The following is a 14,375-nucleotide window of genomic DNA, read 5'->3' as shown; positions in this document are numbered from 1 at the left end:
CTCATGAGCACCGTTCTTACTTTGGCGGTGCTGTGTTGTAGGCTTGCTGATGGCTTTGACGGTGCCAGAGGTGTGTGTTGAGGAGGGTTGCTACAGTAGAGAGAGGACGGTGCGGCAATGGAGTGGGGGGATGATGAAGAGAGACGGCGGCTTGGAATGGGCCCTGCACAGCCGGGGCTGCCAGTCTTTCCGACTGAATCGCGTGGATTGTGTCAGAATGGCTGCGCGAGAGTGTGAAGCGCGAACGTGTTTTCCAGCTCAGGCAGGGAAAGCCGTAGCCGGGCAGGCGGCCTGCCACCAGCCCGGGTAGCTCAGTCGGTAGAGCATCAGACTTTTAATCTGAGGGTCCAGGGTTCAAGTCCCTGCTCGGGCGGGTCGCTTTTAAATCGCTCTGCCACGGGACAACAGCGAAGGCGCAGGGCAGTGCTAACAAATCAGACTCAATGGCCCTTACATTGTGGCGGTGGAAGCAAGCACAGGGCAGTTTTGCCTGCATTTCCGAACTGTCGCAGTTGCTGCCGTAATCGCGGAACGCGTGGCTTCTGTTTGAATTGATCTCTTTAAGGTCCTCCAAATGCGCGAAATCAGAAATTAGCATAGAATCCCTCGACTGTGGAAACAGGCTACCGACTCTCCCAAGAGTATCCCCCACACACCTAAACCCCCACCTCGTGACTCCGAACCTGCACATGCCTGAAAACAAGGGGCAATTTAGCATGGCCAAAACACCTGCGCTGCACTCCTTTGGACTGTGGGAGGAAACCGGATCCGTCGGACGAAATCCACGCAGACACGGGGAGAATGTGCAAACTCCACACAGGGAGTCGCCCGAGGCTCGAATGCGCCAAGGGTTCGTGGCGATGGGAGGCAGCAGTGAAATCCTGATTATATTTGCAGGTGCTGAAGCTTCGATTTATGGAGACTGCTCTCATCGATGGTCTGCTTTTGTTTTCAAATCAACTCAGACACGTCCAACGGAACCTTCATGCACATCTTCCTTGGTTTGGAGCTGATGGTGATGTGGCCGTGCGTGTGGGAGTGTCGGTGTCTGCGGCTTTGTGGTGGGGTGGATTGTTTCGAGCAGAGAGTGGATGCTGGGGGTAGGGACGGCGCGTGGTGTTGGAGGGTTGATGATGAGGCCGTCTCATGAGCACCGTTCTTACTTTGGCGGTGCTGTGTTGTAGGCTTGCTGATGGCTTTGACGGTGCCAGAGGTGTGTGTTGAGGAGGGTTGCTACAGTAGAGAGAGGACGGTGCGGCAATGGAGTGGGGGGATGATGAAGAGAGACGGCGGCTTGGAATCGGCCCTGCACAGCCGGGGCTGCCAGTCTTTCCGACTGAATCGCGTGGATTGTGTCAGAATGGCTGCGCGAGAGTGTGAAGCGCGAACGTGTTTTCCAGCTCAGGCAGGGAAAGCCGTAGCCGGGCAGGCGGCCTGCCACGAGCCCGGGTAGCTCAGTCGGTAGAGCATCAGACTTTTAATCTGAGGGTCCAGGGTTCAAGTCCCTGCTCGGGCGGGTCGCTTTTAAATCGCTCTGCCACGGGACAACAGCGAAGGCGCAGGGCAGTGCTAACAAATCAGACTCAATGGCCCTTACATTGTGGCGGTGGAAGCAAGCACAGGGCAGTTTTGCCTGCATTTCCGAACTGTCGCAGTTGCTGCCGTAATCGCGGAACGCGTGGCTTCTGTTTGAATTGATCTCTTTAAGGTCCTCCAAATGCGCGAAATCAGAAATTAGCATAGAATCCCTCGACTGTGGAAACAGGCTACCGACTCTCCCAAGAGTATCCCCCACACACCTAAACCCCCACCTCGTGACTCCGAACCTGCACATGCCTGAAAACAAGGGGCAATTTAGCATGGCCAAAACACCTGCGCTGCACTCCTTTGGACTGTGGGAGGAAACCGGATCCGTCGGACGAAATCCACGCAGACACGGGGAGAATGTGCAAACTCCACACAGGGAGTCGCCCGAGGCTCGAATGCGCCAAGGGTTCGTGGCGATGGGAGGCAGCAGTGAAATCCTGATTATATTTGCAGGTGCTGAAGCTTCGATTTATGGAGACTGCTCTCATCGATCGTCTGCTTTTGTTTTCAAATCAACTCAGACACGTCCAACGGAACCTTCATGCACATCTTCCTTGGTTTGGAGCTGATGGTGATGTGGCCGTGCGTGTGGGAGTGTCGGTGTCTGCGGCTTTGTGGTGGGGTGGATTGTTTCGAGCAGAGAGTGGATGCTGGGGGTAGGGACGGCGCGTGGTGTTGGAGGGTTGATGATGAGGCCGTCTCATGAGCACCGTTCTTACTTTGGCGGTGCTGTGTTGTAGGCTTGCTGATGGCTTTGACGGTGCCAGAGGTGTGTGTTGAGGAGGGTTGCTACAGTAGAGAGAGGACGGTGCGGCAATGGAGTGGGGGGATGATGAAGAGAGACGGCGGCTTGGAATGGGCCCTGCACAGCCGGGGCTGCCAGTCTTTCCGACTGAATCGCGTGGATTGTGTCAGAATGGCTGCGCGAGAGTGTGAAGCGCGAACGTGTTTTCCAGCTCAGGCAGGGAAAGCCGTAGCCGGGCAGGCGGCCTGCCACCAGCCCGGGTAGCTCAGTCGGTAGAGCATCAGACTTTTAATCTGAGGGTCCAGGGTTCAAGTCCCTGCTCGGGCGGGTCGCTTTTAAATCGCTCTGCCACGGGACAACAGCGAAGGCGCAGGGCAGTGCTAACAAATCAGACTCAATGGCCCTTACATTGTGGCGGTGGAAGCAAGCACAGGGCAGTTTTGCCTGCATTTCCGAACTGTCGCAGTTGCTGCCGTAATCGCGGAACGCGTGGCTTCTGTTTGAATTGATCTCTTTAAGGTCCTCCAAATGCGCGAAATCAGAAATTAGCATAGAATCCCTCGACTGTGGAAACAGGCTACCGACTCTCCCAAGAGTATCCCCCACACACCTAAACCCCCACCTCGTGACTCCGAACCTGCACATGCCTGAAAACAAGGGGCAATTTAGCATGGCCAAAACACCTGCGCTGCACTCCTTTGGACTGTGGGAGGAAACCGGATCCGTCGGACGAAATCCACGCAGACACGGGGAGAATGTGCAAACTCCACACAGGGAGTCGCCCGAGGCTCGAATGCGCCAAGGGTTCGTGGCGATGGGAGGCAGCAGTGAAATCCTGATTATATTTGCAGGTGCTGAAGCTTCGATTTATGGAGACTGCTCTCATCGATCGTCTGCTTTTGTTTTCAAATCAACTCAGACACGTCCAACGGAACCTTCATGCACATCTTCCTTGGTTTGGAGCTGATGGTGATGTGGCCGTGCGTGTGGGAGTGTCGGTGTCTGCGGCTTTGTGGTGGGGTGGATTGTTTCGAGCAGAGAGTGGATGCTGGGGGTAGGGACGGCGCGTGGTGTTGGAGGGTTGATGATGAGGCCGTCTCATGAGCACCGTTCTTACTTTGGCGGTGCTGTGTTGTAGGCTTGCTGATGGCTTTGACGGTGCCAGAGGTGTGTGTTGAGGAGGGTTGCTACAGTAGAGAGAGGACGGTGCGGCAATGGAGTGGGGGGATGATGAAGAGAGACGGCGGCTTGGAATCGGCCCTGCACAGCCGGGGCTGCCAGTCTTTCCGACTGAATCGCGTGGATTGTGTCAGAATGGCTGCGCGAGAGTGTGAAGCGCGAACGTGTTTTCCAGCTCAGGCAGGGAAAGCCGTAGCCGGGCAGGCGGCCTGCCACCAGCCCGGGTAGCTCAGTCGGTAGAGCATCAGACTTTTAATGTGAGGGTCCAGGGTTCAAGTCCCTGCTCGGGCGGGTCGCTTTTAAATTGCTCTGCCACGGGACAACAGCGAAGGCGCAGGGCAGTGCTAACAAATCAGACTCAATGGCCCTTACATTGTGGCGGTGGAAGCAAGCACAGGGCAGTTTTGCCTGCATTTCCGAACTGTCGCAGTTGCTGCCGTAATCGCGGAACGCGTGGCTTCTGTTTGAATTGATCTCTTTAAGGTCCTCCAAATGCGCGAAATCAGAAATTAGCATAGAATCCCTCGACTGTGGAAACAGGCTACCGACTCTCCCAAGAGTATCCCCCACACACCTAAACCCCCACCTCGTGACTCCGAACCTGCACATGCCTGAAAACAAGGGGCAATTTAGCATGGCCAAAACACCTGCGCTGCACTCCTTTGGACTGTGGGAGGAAACCGGATCCGTCGGACGAAATCCACGCAGACACGGGGAGAATGTGCAAACTCCACACAGGGAGTCGCCCGAGGCTCGAATGCGCCAAGGGTTCGTGGCGATGGGAGGCAGCAGTGAAATCCTGATTATATTTGCAGGTGCTGAAGCTTCGATTTATGGAGACTGCTCTCATCGATGGTCTGCTTTTGTTTTCAAATCAACTCAGACACGTCCAACGGAACCTTCATGCACATCTTCCTTGGTTTGGAGCTGATGGTGATGTGGCCGTGCGTGTGGGAGTGTCGGTGTCTGCGGCTTTGTGGTGGGGTGGATTGTTTCGAGCAGAGAGTGGATGCTGGGGGTAGGGACGGCGCGTGGTGTTGGAGGGTTGATGATGAGGCCGTCTCATGAGCACCGTTCTTACTTTGGCGGTGCTGTGTTGTAGGCTTGCTGATGGCTTTGACGGTGCCAGAGGTGTGTGTTGAGGAGGGTTGCTACAGTAGAGAGAGGACGGTGCGGCAATGGAGTGGGGGGATGATGAAGAGAGACGGCGGCTTGGAATCGGCCCTGCACAGCCGGGGCTGCCAGTCTTTCCGACTGAATCGCGTGGATTGTGTCAGAATGGCTGCGCGAGAGTGTGAAGCGCGAACGTGTTTTCCAGCTCAGGCAGGGAAAGCCGTAGCCGGGCAGGCGACCTGCCACCAGCCCGGGTAGCTCAGTCGGTAGAGCATCAGACTTTTAATCTGACGGTCCAGGGTTCAAGTCCCTGCTCGGGCGGGTCGCTTTTAAATCGCTCTGCCACGGGACAACAGCGAAGGCGCAGGGCAGTGCTAACAAATCAGACTCAATGGCCCTTACATTGTGGCGGTGGAAGCAAGCACAGGGCAGTTTTGCCTGCATTTCCGAACTGTCGCAGTTGCTGCCGTAATCGCGGAACGCGTGGCTTCTGTTTGAATTGATCTCTTTAAGGTCCTCCAAATGCGCGAAATCAGAAATTAGCATAGAATCCCTCGACTGTGGAAACAGGCTACCGACTCTCCCAAGAGTATCCCCCACACACCTAAACCCCCACCTCGTGACTCCGAACCTGCACATGCCTGAAAACAAGGGGCAATTTAGCATGGCCAAAACACCTGCGCTGCACTCCTTTGGACTGTGGGAGGAAACCGGATCCGTCGGACGAAATCCACGCAGACACGGGGAGAATGTGCAAACTCCACACAGGGAGTCGCCCGAGGCTCGAATGCGCCAAGGGTTCGTGGCGATGGGAGGCAGCAGTGAAATCCTGATTATATTTGCAGGTGCTGAAGCTTCGATTTATGGAGACTGCTCTCATCGATGGTCTGCTTTTGTTTTCAAATCAACTCAGACACGTCCAACGGAACCTTCATGCACATCTTCCTTGGTTTGGAGCTGATGGTGATGTGGCCGTGCGTGTGGGAGTGTCGGTGTCTGCGGCTTTGTGGTGGGGTGGATTGTTTCGAGCAGAGAGTGGATGCTGGGGGTAGGGACGGCGCGTGGTGTTGGAGGGTTGATGATGAGGCCGTCTCATGAGCACCGTTCTTACTTTGGCGGTGCTGTGTTGTAGGCTTGCTGATGGCTTTGACGGTGCCAGAGGTGTGTGTTGAGGAGGGTTGCTACAGTAGAGAGAGGACGGTGCGGCAATGGAGTGGGGGGATGATGAAGAGAGACGGCGGCTTGGAATCGGCCCTGCACAGCCGGGGCTGCCAGTCTTTCCGACTGAATCGCGTGGATTGTGTCAGAATGGCTGCGCGAGAGTGTGAAGCGCGAACGTGTTTTCCAGCTCAGGCAGGGAAAGCCGTAGCCGGGCAGGCGGCCTGCCACCAGCCCGGGTAGCTCAGTCGGTAGAGCATCAGACTTTTAATCTGAGGGTCCAGGGTTCAAGTCCCTGCTCGGGCGGGTCGCTTTTAAATCGCTCTGCCACGGGACAACAGCGAAGGCGCAGGGCAGTGCTAACAAATCAGACTCAATGGCCCTTACATTGTGGCGGTGGAAGCAAGCACAGGGCAGTTTTGCCTGCATTTCCGAACTGTCGCAGTTGCTGCCGTAATCGCGGAACGCGTGGCTTCTGTTTGAATTGATCTCTTTAAGGTCCTCCAAATGCGCGAAATCAGAAATTAGCATAGAATCCCTCGACTGTGGAAACAAGCTACCGACTCTCCCAAGAGTATCCCCCACACACCTAAACCCCCACCTCGTGACTCCGAACCTGCACATGCCTGAAAACAAGGGGCAATTTAGCATGGCCAAAACACCTGCGCTGCACTCCTTTGGACTGTGGGAGGAAACCGGATCCGTCGGACGAAATCCACGCAGACACGGGGAGAATGTGCAAACTCCACACAGGGAGTCGCCCGAGGCTCGAATGCGCCAAGGGTTCGTGGCGATGGGAGGCAGCAGTGAAATCCTGATTATATTTGCAGGTGCTGAAGCTTCGATTTATGGAGACTGCTCTCATCGATGGTCTGCTTTTGTTTTCAAATCAACTCAGACACGTCCAACGGAACCTTCATGCACATCTTCCTTGGTTTGGAGCTGATGGTGATGTGGCCGTGCGTGTGGGAGTGTCGGTGTCTGCGGCTTTGTGGTGGGGTGGATTGTTTCGAGCAGAGAGTGGATGCTGGGGGTAGGGACGGCGCGTGGTGTTGGAGGGTTGATGATGAGGCCGTCTCATGAGCACCGTTCTTACTTTGGCGGTGCTGTGTTGTAGGCTTGCTGATGGCTTTGACGGTGCCAGAGGTGTGTGTTGAGGAGGGTTGCTACAGTAGAGAGAGGACGGTGCGGCAATGGAGTGGGGGGATGATGAAGAGAGACGGCGGCTTGGAATCGGCCCTGCACAGCCGGGGCTGCCAGTCTTTCCGACTGAATCGCGTGGATTGTGTCAGAATGGCTGCGCGAGAGTGTGAAGCGCGAACGTGTTTTCCAGCTCAGGCAGGGAAAGCCGTAGCCGGGCAGGCGGCTTGCCACGAGCCCGGGTAGCTCAGTCGGTAGAGCATCAGACTTTTAATCTGAGGGTCCAGGGTTCAAGTCCCTGCTCGGGCGGGTCGCTTTTAAATCGCTCTGCCACGGGACAACAGCGAAGGCGCAGGGCAGTGCTAACAAATCAGACTCAATGGCCCTTACATTGTGGCGGTGGAAGCAAGCACAGGGCAGTTTTGCCTGCATTTCCGAACTGTCGCAGTTGCTGCCGTAATCGCGGAACGCGTGGCTTCTGTTTGAATTGATCTCTTTAAGGTCCTCCAAATGCGCGAAATCAGAAATTAGCATAGAATCCCTCGACTGTGGAAACAGGCTACCGACTCTCCCAAGAGTATCCCCCACACACCTAAACCCCCACCTCGTGACTCCGAACCTGCACATGCCTGAAAACAAGGGGCAATTTAGCATGGCCAAAACACCTGCGCTGCACTCCTTTGGACTGTGGGAGGAAACCGGATCCGTCGGACGAAATCCACGCAGACACGGGGAGAATGTGCAAACTCCACACAGGGAGTCGCCCGAGGCTCGAATGCGCCAAGGGTTCGTGGCGATGGGAGGCAGCAGTGAAATCCTGATTATATTTGCAGGTGCTGAAGCTTCGATTTATGGAGACTGCTCTCATCGATGGTCTGCTTTTGTTTTCAAATCAACTCAGACACGTCCAACGGAACCTTCATGCACATCTTCCTTGGTTTGGAGCTGATGGTGATGTGGCCGTGCGTGTGGGAGTGTCGGTGTCTGCGGCTTTGTGGTGGGGTGGATTGTTTCGAGCAGAGAGTGGATGCTGGGGGTAGGGACGGCGCGTGGTGTTGGAGGGTTGATGATGAGGCCGTCTCATGAGCACCGTTCTTACTTTGGCGGTGCTGTGTTGTAGGCTTGCTGATGGCTTTGACGGTGCCAGAGGTGTGTGTTGAGGAGGGTTGCTACAGTAGAGAGAGGACGGTGCGGCAATGGAGTGGGGGGATGATGAAGAGAGACGGCGGCTTGGAATGGGCCCTGCACAGCCGGGGCTGCCAGTCTTTCCGACTGAATCGCGTGGATTGTGTCAGAATGGCTGCGCGAGAGTGTGAAGCGCGAACGTGTTTTCCAGCTCAGGCAGGGAAAGCCGTAGCCGGGCAGGCGGCCTGCCACCAGCCCGGGTAGCTCAGTCGGTAGAGCATCAGACTTTTAATCTGAGGGTCCAGGGTTCAAGTCCCTGCTCGGGCGGGTCGCTTTTAAATCGCTCTGCCACGGGACAACAGCGAAGGCGCAGGGCAGTGCTAACAAATCAGACTCAATGGCCCTTACATTGTGGCGGTGGAAGCAAGCACAGGGCAGTTTTGCCTGCATTTCCGAACTGTCGCAGTTGCTGCCGTAATCGCGGAACGCGTGGCTTCTGTTTGAATTGATCTCTTTAAGGTCCTCCAAATGCGCGAAATCAGAAATTAGCATAGAATCCCTCGACTGTGGAAACAGGCTACCGACTCTCCCAAGAGTATCCCCCACACACCTAAACCCCCACCTCGTGACTCCGAACCTGCACATGCCTGAAAACAAGGGGCAATTTAGCATGGCCAAAACACCTGCGCTGCACTCCTTTGGACTGTGGGAGGAAACCGGATCCGTCGGACGAAATCCACGCAGACACGGGGAGAATGTGCAAACTCCACACAGGGAGTCGCCCGAGGCTCGAATGCGCCAAGGGTTCGTGGCGATGGGAGGCAGCAGTGAAATCCTGATTATATTTGCAGGTGCTGAAGCTTCGATTTATGGAGACTGCTCTCATCGATGGTCTGCTTTTGTTTTCAAATCAACTCAGACACGTCCAACGGAACCTTCATGCACATCTTCCTTGGTTTGGAGCTGATGGTGATGTGGCCGTGCGTGTGGGAGTGTCGGTGTCTGCGGCTTTGTGGTGGGGTGGATTGTTTCGAGCAGAGAGTGGATGCTGGGGGTAGGGACGGCGCGTGGTGTTGGAGGGTTGATGATGAGGCCGTCTCATGAGCACCGTTCTTACTTTGGCGGTGCTGTGTTGTAGGCTTGCTGATGGCTTTGACGGTGCCAGAGGTGTGTGTTGAGGAGGGTTGCTACAGTAGAGAGAGGACGGTGCGGCAATGGAGTGGGGGGATGATGAAGAGAGACGGCGGCTTGGAATCGGCCCTGCACAGCCGGGGCTGCCAGTCTTTCCGACTGAATCGCGTGGATTGTGTCAGAATGGCTGCGCGAGAGTGTGAAGCGCGAACGTGTTTTCCAGCTCAGGCAGGGAAAGCCGTAGCCGGGCAGGCGGCCTGCCACGAGCCCGGGTAGCTCAGTCGGTAGAGCATCAGACTTTTAATCTGAGGGTCCAGGGTTCAAGTCCCTGCTCGGGCGGGTCGCTTTTAAATCGCTCTGCCACGGGACAACAGCGAAGGCGCAGGGCAGTGCTAACAAATCAGACTCAATGGCCCTTACATTGTGGCGGTGGAAGCAAGCACAGGGCAGTTTTGCCTGCATTTCCGAACTGTCGCAGTTGCTGCCGTAATCGCGGAACGCGTGGCTTCTGTTTGAATTGATCTCTTTAAGGTCCTCCAAATGCGCGAAATCAGAAATTAGCATAGAATCCCTCGACTGTGGAAACAGGCTACCGACTCTCCCAAGAGTATCCCCCACACACCTAAACCCCCACCTCGTGACTCCGAACCTGCACATGCCTGAAAACAAGGGGCAATTTAGCATGGCCAAAACACCTGCGCTGCACTCCTTTGGACTGTGGGAGGAAACCGGATCCGTCGGACGAAATCCACGCAGACACGGGGAGAATGTGCAAACTCCACACAGGGAGTCGCCCGAGGCTCGAATGCGCCAAGGGTTCGTGGCGATGGGAGGCAGCAGTGAAATCCTGATTATATTTGCAGGTGCTGAAGCTTCGATTTATGGAGACTGCTCTCATCGATCGTCTGCTTTTGTTTTCAAATCAACTCAGACACGTCCAACGGAACCTTCATGCACATCTTCCTTGGTTTGGAGCTGATGGTGATGTGGCCGTGCGTGTGGGAGTGTCGGTGTCTGCGGCTTTGTGGTGGGGTGGATTGTTTCGAGCAGAGAGTGGATGCTGGGGGTAGGGACGGCGCGTGGTGTTGGAGGGTTGATGATGAGGCCGTCTCATGAGCACCGTTCTTACTTTGGCGGTGCTGTGTTGTAGGCTTGCTGATGGCTTTGACGGTGCCAGAGGTGTGTGTTGAGGAGGGTTGCTACAGTAGAGAGAGGACGGTGCGGCAATGGAGTGGGGGGATGATGAAGAGAGACGGCGGCTTGGAATGGGCCCTGCACAGCCGGGGCTGCCAGTCTTTCCGACTGAATCGCGTGGATTGTGTCAGAATGGCTGCGCGAGAGTGTGAAGCGCGAACGTGTTTTCCAGCTCAGGCAGGGAAAGCCGTAGCCGGGCAGGCGGCCTGCCACCAGCCCGGGTAGCTCAGTCGGTAGAGCATCAGACTTTTAATCTGAGGGTCCAGGGTTCAAGTCCCTGCTCGGGCGGGTCGCTTTTAAATCGCTCTGCCACGGGACAACAGCGAAGGCGCAGGGCAGTGCTAACAAATCAGACTCAATGGCCCTTACATTGTGGCGGTGGAAGCAAGCACAGGGCAGTTTTGCCTGCATTTCCGAACTGTCGCAGTTGCTGCCGTAATCGCGGAACGCGTGGCTTCTGTTTGAATTGATCTCTTTAAGGTCCTCCAAATGCGCGAAATCAGAAATTAGCATAGAATCCCTCGACTGTGGAAACAGGCTACCGACTCTCCCAAGAGTATCCCCCACACACCTAAACCCCCACCTCGTGACTCCGAACCTGCACATGCCTGAAAACAAGGGGCAATTTAGCATGGCCAAAACACCTGCGCTGCACTCCTTTGGACTGTGGGAGGAAACCGGATCCGTCGGACGAAATCCACGCAGACACGGGGAGAATGTGCAAACTCCACACAGGGAGTCGCCCGAGGCTCGAATGCGCCAAGGGTTCGTGGCGATGGGAGGCAGCAGTGAAATCCTGATTATATTTGCAGGTGCTGAAGCTTCGATTTATGGAGACTGCTCTCATCGATCGTCTGCTTTTGTTTTCAAATCAACTCAGACACGTCCAACGGAACCTTCATGCACATCTTCCTTGGTTTGGAGCTGATGGTGATGTGGCCGTGCGTGTGGGAGTGTCGGTGTCTGCGGCTTTGTGGTGGGGTGGATTGTTTCGAGCAGAGAGTGGATGCTGGGGGTAGGGACGGCGCGTGGTGTTGGAGGGTTGATGATGAGGCCGTCTCATGAGCACCGTTCTTACTTTGGCGGTGCTGTGTTGTAGGCTTGCTGATGGCTTTGACGGTGCCAGAGGTGTGTGTTGAGGAGGGTTGCTACAGTAGAGAGAGGACGGTGCGGCAATGGAGTGGGGGGATGATGAAGAGAGACGGCGGCTTGGAATCGGCCCTGCACAGCCGGGGCTGCCAGTCTTTCCGACTGAATCGCGTGGATTGTGTCAGAATGGCTGCGCGAGAGTGTGAAGCGCGAACGTGTTTTCCAGCTCAGGCAGGGAAAGCCGTAGCCGGGCAGGCGGCCTGCCACCAGCCCGGGTAGCTCAGTCGGTAGAGCATCAGACTTTTAATGTGAGGGTCCAGGGTTCAAGTCCCTGCTCGGGCGGGTCGCTTTTAAATTGCTCTGCCACGGGACAACAGCGAAGGCGCAGGGCAGTGCTAACAAATCAGACTCAATGGCCCTTACATTGTGGCGGTGGAAGCAAGCACAGGGCAGTTTTGCCTGCATTTCCGAACTGTCGCAGTTGCTGCCGTAATCGCGGAACGCGTGGCTTCTGTTTGAATTGATCTCTTTAAGGTCCTCCAAATGCGCGAAATCAGAAATTAGCATAGAATCCCTCGACTGTGGAAACAGGCTACCGACTCTCCCAAGAGTATCCCCCACACACCTAAACCCCCACCTCGTGACTCCGAACCTGCACATGCCTGAAAACAAGGGGCAATTTAGCATGGCCAAAACACCTGCGCTGCACTCCTTTGGACTGTGGGAGGAAACCGGATCCGTCGGACGAAATCCACGCAGACACGGGGAGAATGTGCAAACTCCACACAGGGAGTCGCCCGAGGCTCGAATGCGCCAAGGGTTCGTGGCGATGGGAGGCAGCAGTGAAATCCTGATTATATTTGCAGGTGCTGAAGCTTCGATTTATGGAGACTGCTCTCATCGATGGTCTGCTTTTGTTTTCAAATCAACTCAGACACGTCCAACGGAACCTTCATGCACATCTTCCTTGGTTTGGAGCTGATGGTGATGTGGCCGTGCGTGTGGGAGTGTCGGTGTCTGCGGCTTTGTGGTGGGGTGGATTGTTTCGAGCAGAGAGTGGATGCTGGGGGTAGGGACGGCGCGTGGTGTTGGAGGGTTGATGATGAGGCCGTCTCATGAGCACCGTTCTTACTTTGGCGGTGCTGTGTTGTAGGCTTGCTGATGGCTTTGACGGTGCCAGAGGTGTGTGTTGAGGAGGGTTGCTACAGTAGAGAGAGGACGGTGCGGCAATGGAGTGGGGGGATGATGAAGAGAGACGGCGGCTTGGAATCGGCCCTGCACAGCCGGGGCTGCCAGTCTTTCCGACTGAATCGCGTGGATTGTGTCAGAATGGCTGCGCGAGAGTGTGAAGCGCGAACGTGTTTTCCAGCTCAGGCAGGGAAAGCCGTAGCCGGGCAGGCGACCTGCCACCAGCCCGGGTAGCTCAGTCGGTAGAGCATCAGACTTTTAATCTGACGGTCCAGGGTTCAAGTCCCTGCTCGGGCGGGTCGCTTTTAAATCGCTCTGCCACGGGACAACAGCGAAGGCGCAGGGCAGTGCTAACAAATCAGACTCAATGGCCCTTACATTGTGGCGGTGGAAGCAAGCACAGGGCAGTTTTGCCTGCATTTCCGAACTGTCGCAGTTGCTGCCGTAATCGCGGAACGCGTGGCTTCTGTTTGAATTGATCTCTTTAAGGTCCTCCAAATGCGCGAAATCAGAAATTAGCATAGAATCCCTCGACTGTGGAAACAAGCTACCGACTCTCCCAAGAGTATCCCCCACACACCTAAACCCCCACCTCGTGACTCCGAACCTGCACATGCCTGAAAACAAGGGGCAATTTAGCATGGCCAAAACACCTGCGCTGCACTCCTTTGGACTGTGGGAGGAAACCGGATCCGTCGGACGAAATCCACGCAGACACGGGGAGAATGTGCAAACTCCACACAGGGAGTCGCCCGAGGCTCGAATGCGCCAAGGGTTCGTGGCGATGGGAGGCAGCAGTGAAATCCTGATTATATTTGCAGGTGCTGAAGCTTCGATTTATGGAGACTGCTCTCATCGATGGTCTGCTTTTGTTTTCAAATCAACTCAGACACGTCCAACGGAACCTTCATGCACATCTTCCTTGGTTTGGAGCTGATGGTGATGTGGCCGTGCGTGTGGGAGTGTCGGTGTCTGCGGCTTTGTGGTGGGGTGGATTGTTTCGAGCAGAGAGTGGATGCTGGGGGTAGGGACGGCGCGTGGTGTTGGAGGGTTGATGATGAGGCCGTCTCATGAGCACCGTTCTTACTTTGGCGGTGCTGTGTTGTAGGCTTGCTGATGGCTTTCACGGTGCCAGAGGTGTGTGTTGAGGAGGGTTGCTACAGTAGAGAGAGGACGGTGCGGCAATGGAGTGGGGGGATGATGAAGAGAGACGGCGGCTTGGAATCGGCCCTGCACAGCCGGGGCTGCCAGTCTTTCCGACTGAATCGCGTGGATTGTGTCAGAATGGCTGCGCGAGAGTGTGAAGCGCGAACGTGTTTTCCAGCTCAGGCAGGGAAAGCCGTAGCCGGGCAGGCGGCCTGCCACCAGCCCGGGTAGCTCAGTCGGTAGAGCATCAGACTTTTAATCTGAGGGTCCAGGGTTCAAGTCCCTGCTCGGGCGGGTCGCTTTTAAATCGCTCTGCCACGGGACAACAGCGAAGGCGCAGGGCAGTGCTAACAAATCAGACTCAATGGCCCTTACATTGTGGCGGTGGAAGCAAGCACAGGGCAGTTTTGCCTGCATTTCCGAACTGTCGCAGTTGCTGCCGTAATCGCGGAACGCGTGGCTTCTGTTTGAATTGATCTCTTTAAGGTCCTCCAAATGCGCGAAATCAGAAATTAGCATAGAATCCCTCGACTGTGGAAACAGGCTACCGACTCTCCCAAGAGTATCCCCCACACACCTA

At 55.7% G+C, this 14,375-nt stretch overlaps 13 non-coding genes across 13 annotated transcripts; all 13 read left to right on the top strand.

Annotated features, from left to right (window-relative positions):
- The first annotated feature begins 300 nt into the window (after nt 1-300).
- On the top strand, nt 301-373 carry trnak-uuu (transfer RNA lysine (anticodon UUU)). The gene has a single exon. It is a non-coding gene; the product is annotated as a tRNA-Lys (tRNA).
- A 1,070-nt stretch (nt 374-1,443) lies between these two features.
- On the top strand, nt 1,444-1,516 carry trnak-uuu (transfer RNA lysine (anticodon UUU)). The gene has a single exon. It is a non-coding gene; the product is annotated as a tRNA-Lys (tRNA).
- A 1,070-nt stretch (nt 1,517-2,586) lies between these two features.
- Nucleotides 2,587-2,659, top strand: trnak-uuu (transfer RNA lysine (anticodon UUU)). Its single transcript has one exon. It is a non-coding gene; the product is annotated as a tRNA-Lys (tRNA).
- Nucleotides 2,660-3,729: 1,070 nt separating this feature from the next.
- On the top strand, nt 3,730-3,802 carry trnak-uuu (transfer RNA lysine (anticodon UUU)). Its single transcript has one exon. It is a non-coding gene; the product is annotated as a tRNA-Lys (tRNA).
- Nucleotides 3,803-4,872: 1,070 nt separating this feature from the next.
- Nucleotides 4,873-4,945, top strand: trnak-uuu (transfer RNA lysine (anticodon UUU)). Its single transcript has one exon. It is a non-coding gene; the product is annotated as a tRNA-Lys (tRNA).
- A 1,070-nt stretch (nt 4,946-6,015) lies between these two features.
- Nucleotides 6,016-6,088, top strand: trnak-uuu (transfer RNA lysine (anticodon UUU)). Its single transcript has one exon. It is a non-coding gene; the product is annotated as a tRNA-Lys (tRNA).
- A 1,070-nt stretch (nt 6,089-7,158) lies between these two features.
- trnak-uuu (transfer RNA lysine (anticodon UUU)) lies at nt 7,159-7,231 on the top strand. Its single transcript has one exon. It is a non-coding gene; the product is annotated as a tRNA-Lys (tRNA).
- Nucleotides 7,232-8,301: 1,070 nt separating this feature from the next.
- On the top strand, nt 8,302-8,374 carry trnak-uuu (transfer RNA lysine (anticodon UUU)). The gene has a single exon. It is a non-coding gene; the product is annotated as a tRNA-Lys (tRNA).
- Nucleotides 8,375-9,444: 1,070 nt separating this feature from the next.
- trnak-uuu (transfer RNA lysine (anticodon UUU)) lies at nt 9,445-9,517 on the top strand. The gene has a single exon. It is a non-coding gene; the product is annotated as a tRNA-Lys (tRNA).
- Nucleotides 9,518-10,587: 1,070 nt separating this feature from the next.
- On the top strand, nt 10,588-10,660 carry trnak-uuu (transfer RNA lysine (anticodon UUU)). Its single transcript has one exon. It is a non-coding gene; the product is annotated as a tRNA-Lys (tRNA).
- Nucleotides 10,661-11,730: 1,070 nt separating this feature from the next.
- Nucleotides 11,731-11,803, top strand: trnak-uuu (transfer RNA lysine (anticodon UUU)). The gene has a single exon. It is a non-coding gene; the product is annotated as a tRNA-Lys (tRNA).
- A 1,070-nt stretch (nt 11,804-12,873) lies between these two features.
- On the top strand, nt 12,874-12,946 carry trnak-uuu (transfer RNA lysine (anticodon UUU)). Its single transcript has one exon. It is a non-coding gene; the product is annotated as a tRNA-Lys (tRNA).
- A 1,070-nt stretch (nt 12,947-14,016) lies between these two features.
- Nucleotides 14,017-14,089, top strand: trnak-uuu (transfer RNA lysine (anticodon UUU)). The gene has a single exon. It is a non-coding gene; the product is annotated as a tRNA-Lys (tRNA).
- Nucleotides 14,090-14,375: the final 286 nt, after the last annotated feature.

The sequence above is a fragment of the Chiloscyllium punctatum genome, chromosome 24, assembly GCF_047496795.1.
Source record: "Chiloscyllium punctatum isolate Juve2018m chromosome 24, sChiPun1.3, whole genome shotgun sequence".
NCBI classification, from domain to species: domain Eukaryota; kingdom Metazoa; phylum Chordata; class Chondrichthyes; order Orectolobiformes; family Hemiscylliidae; genus Chiloscyllium; species Chiloscyllium punctatum.
This window is presented reverse-complemented; position numbering and strand designations above follow the sequence as displayed.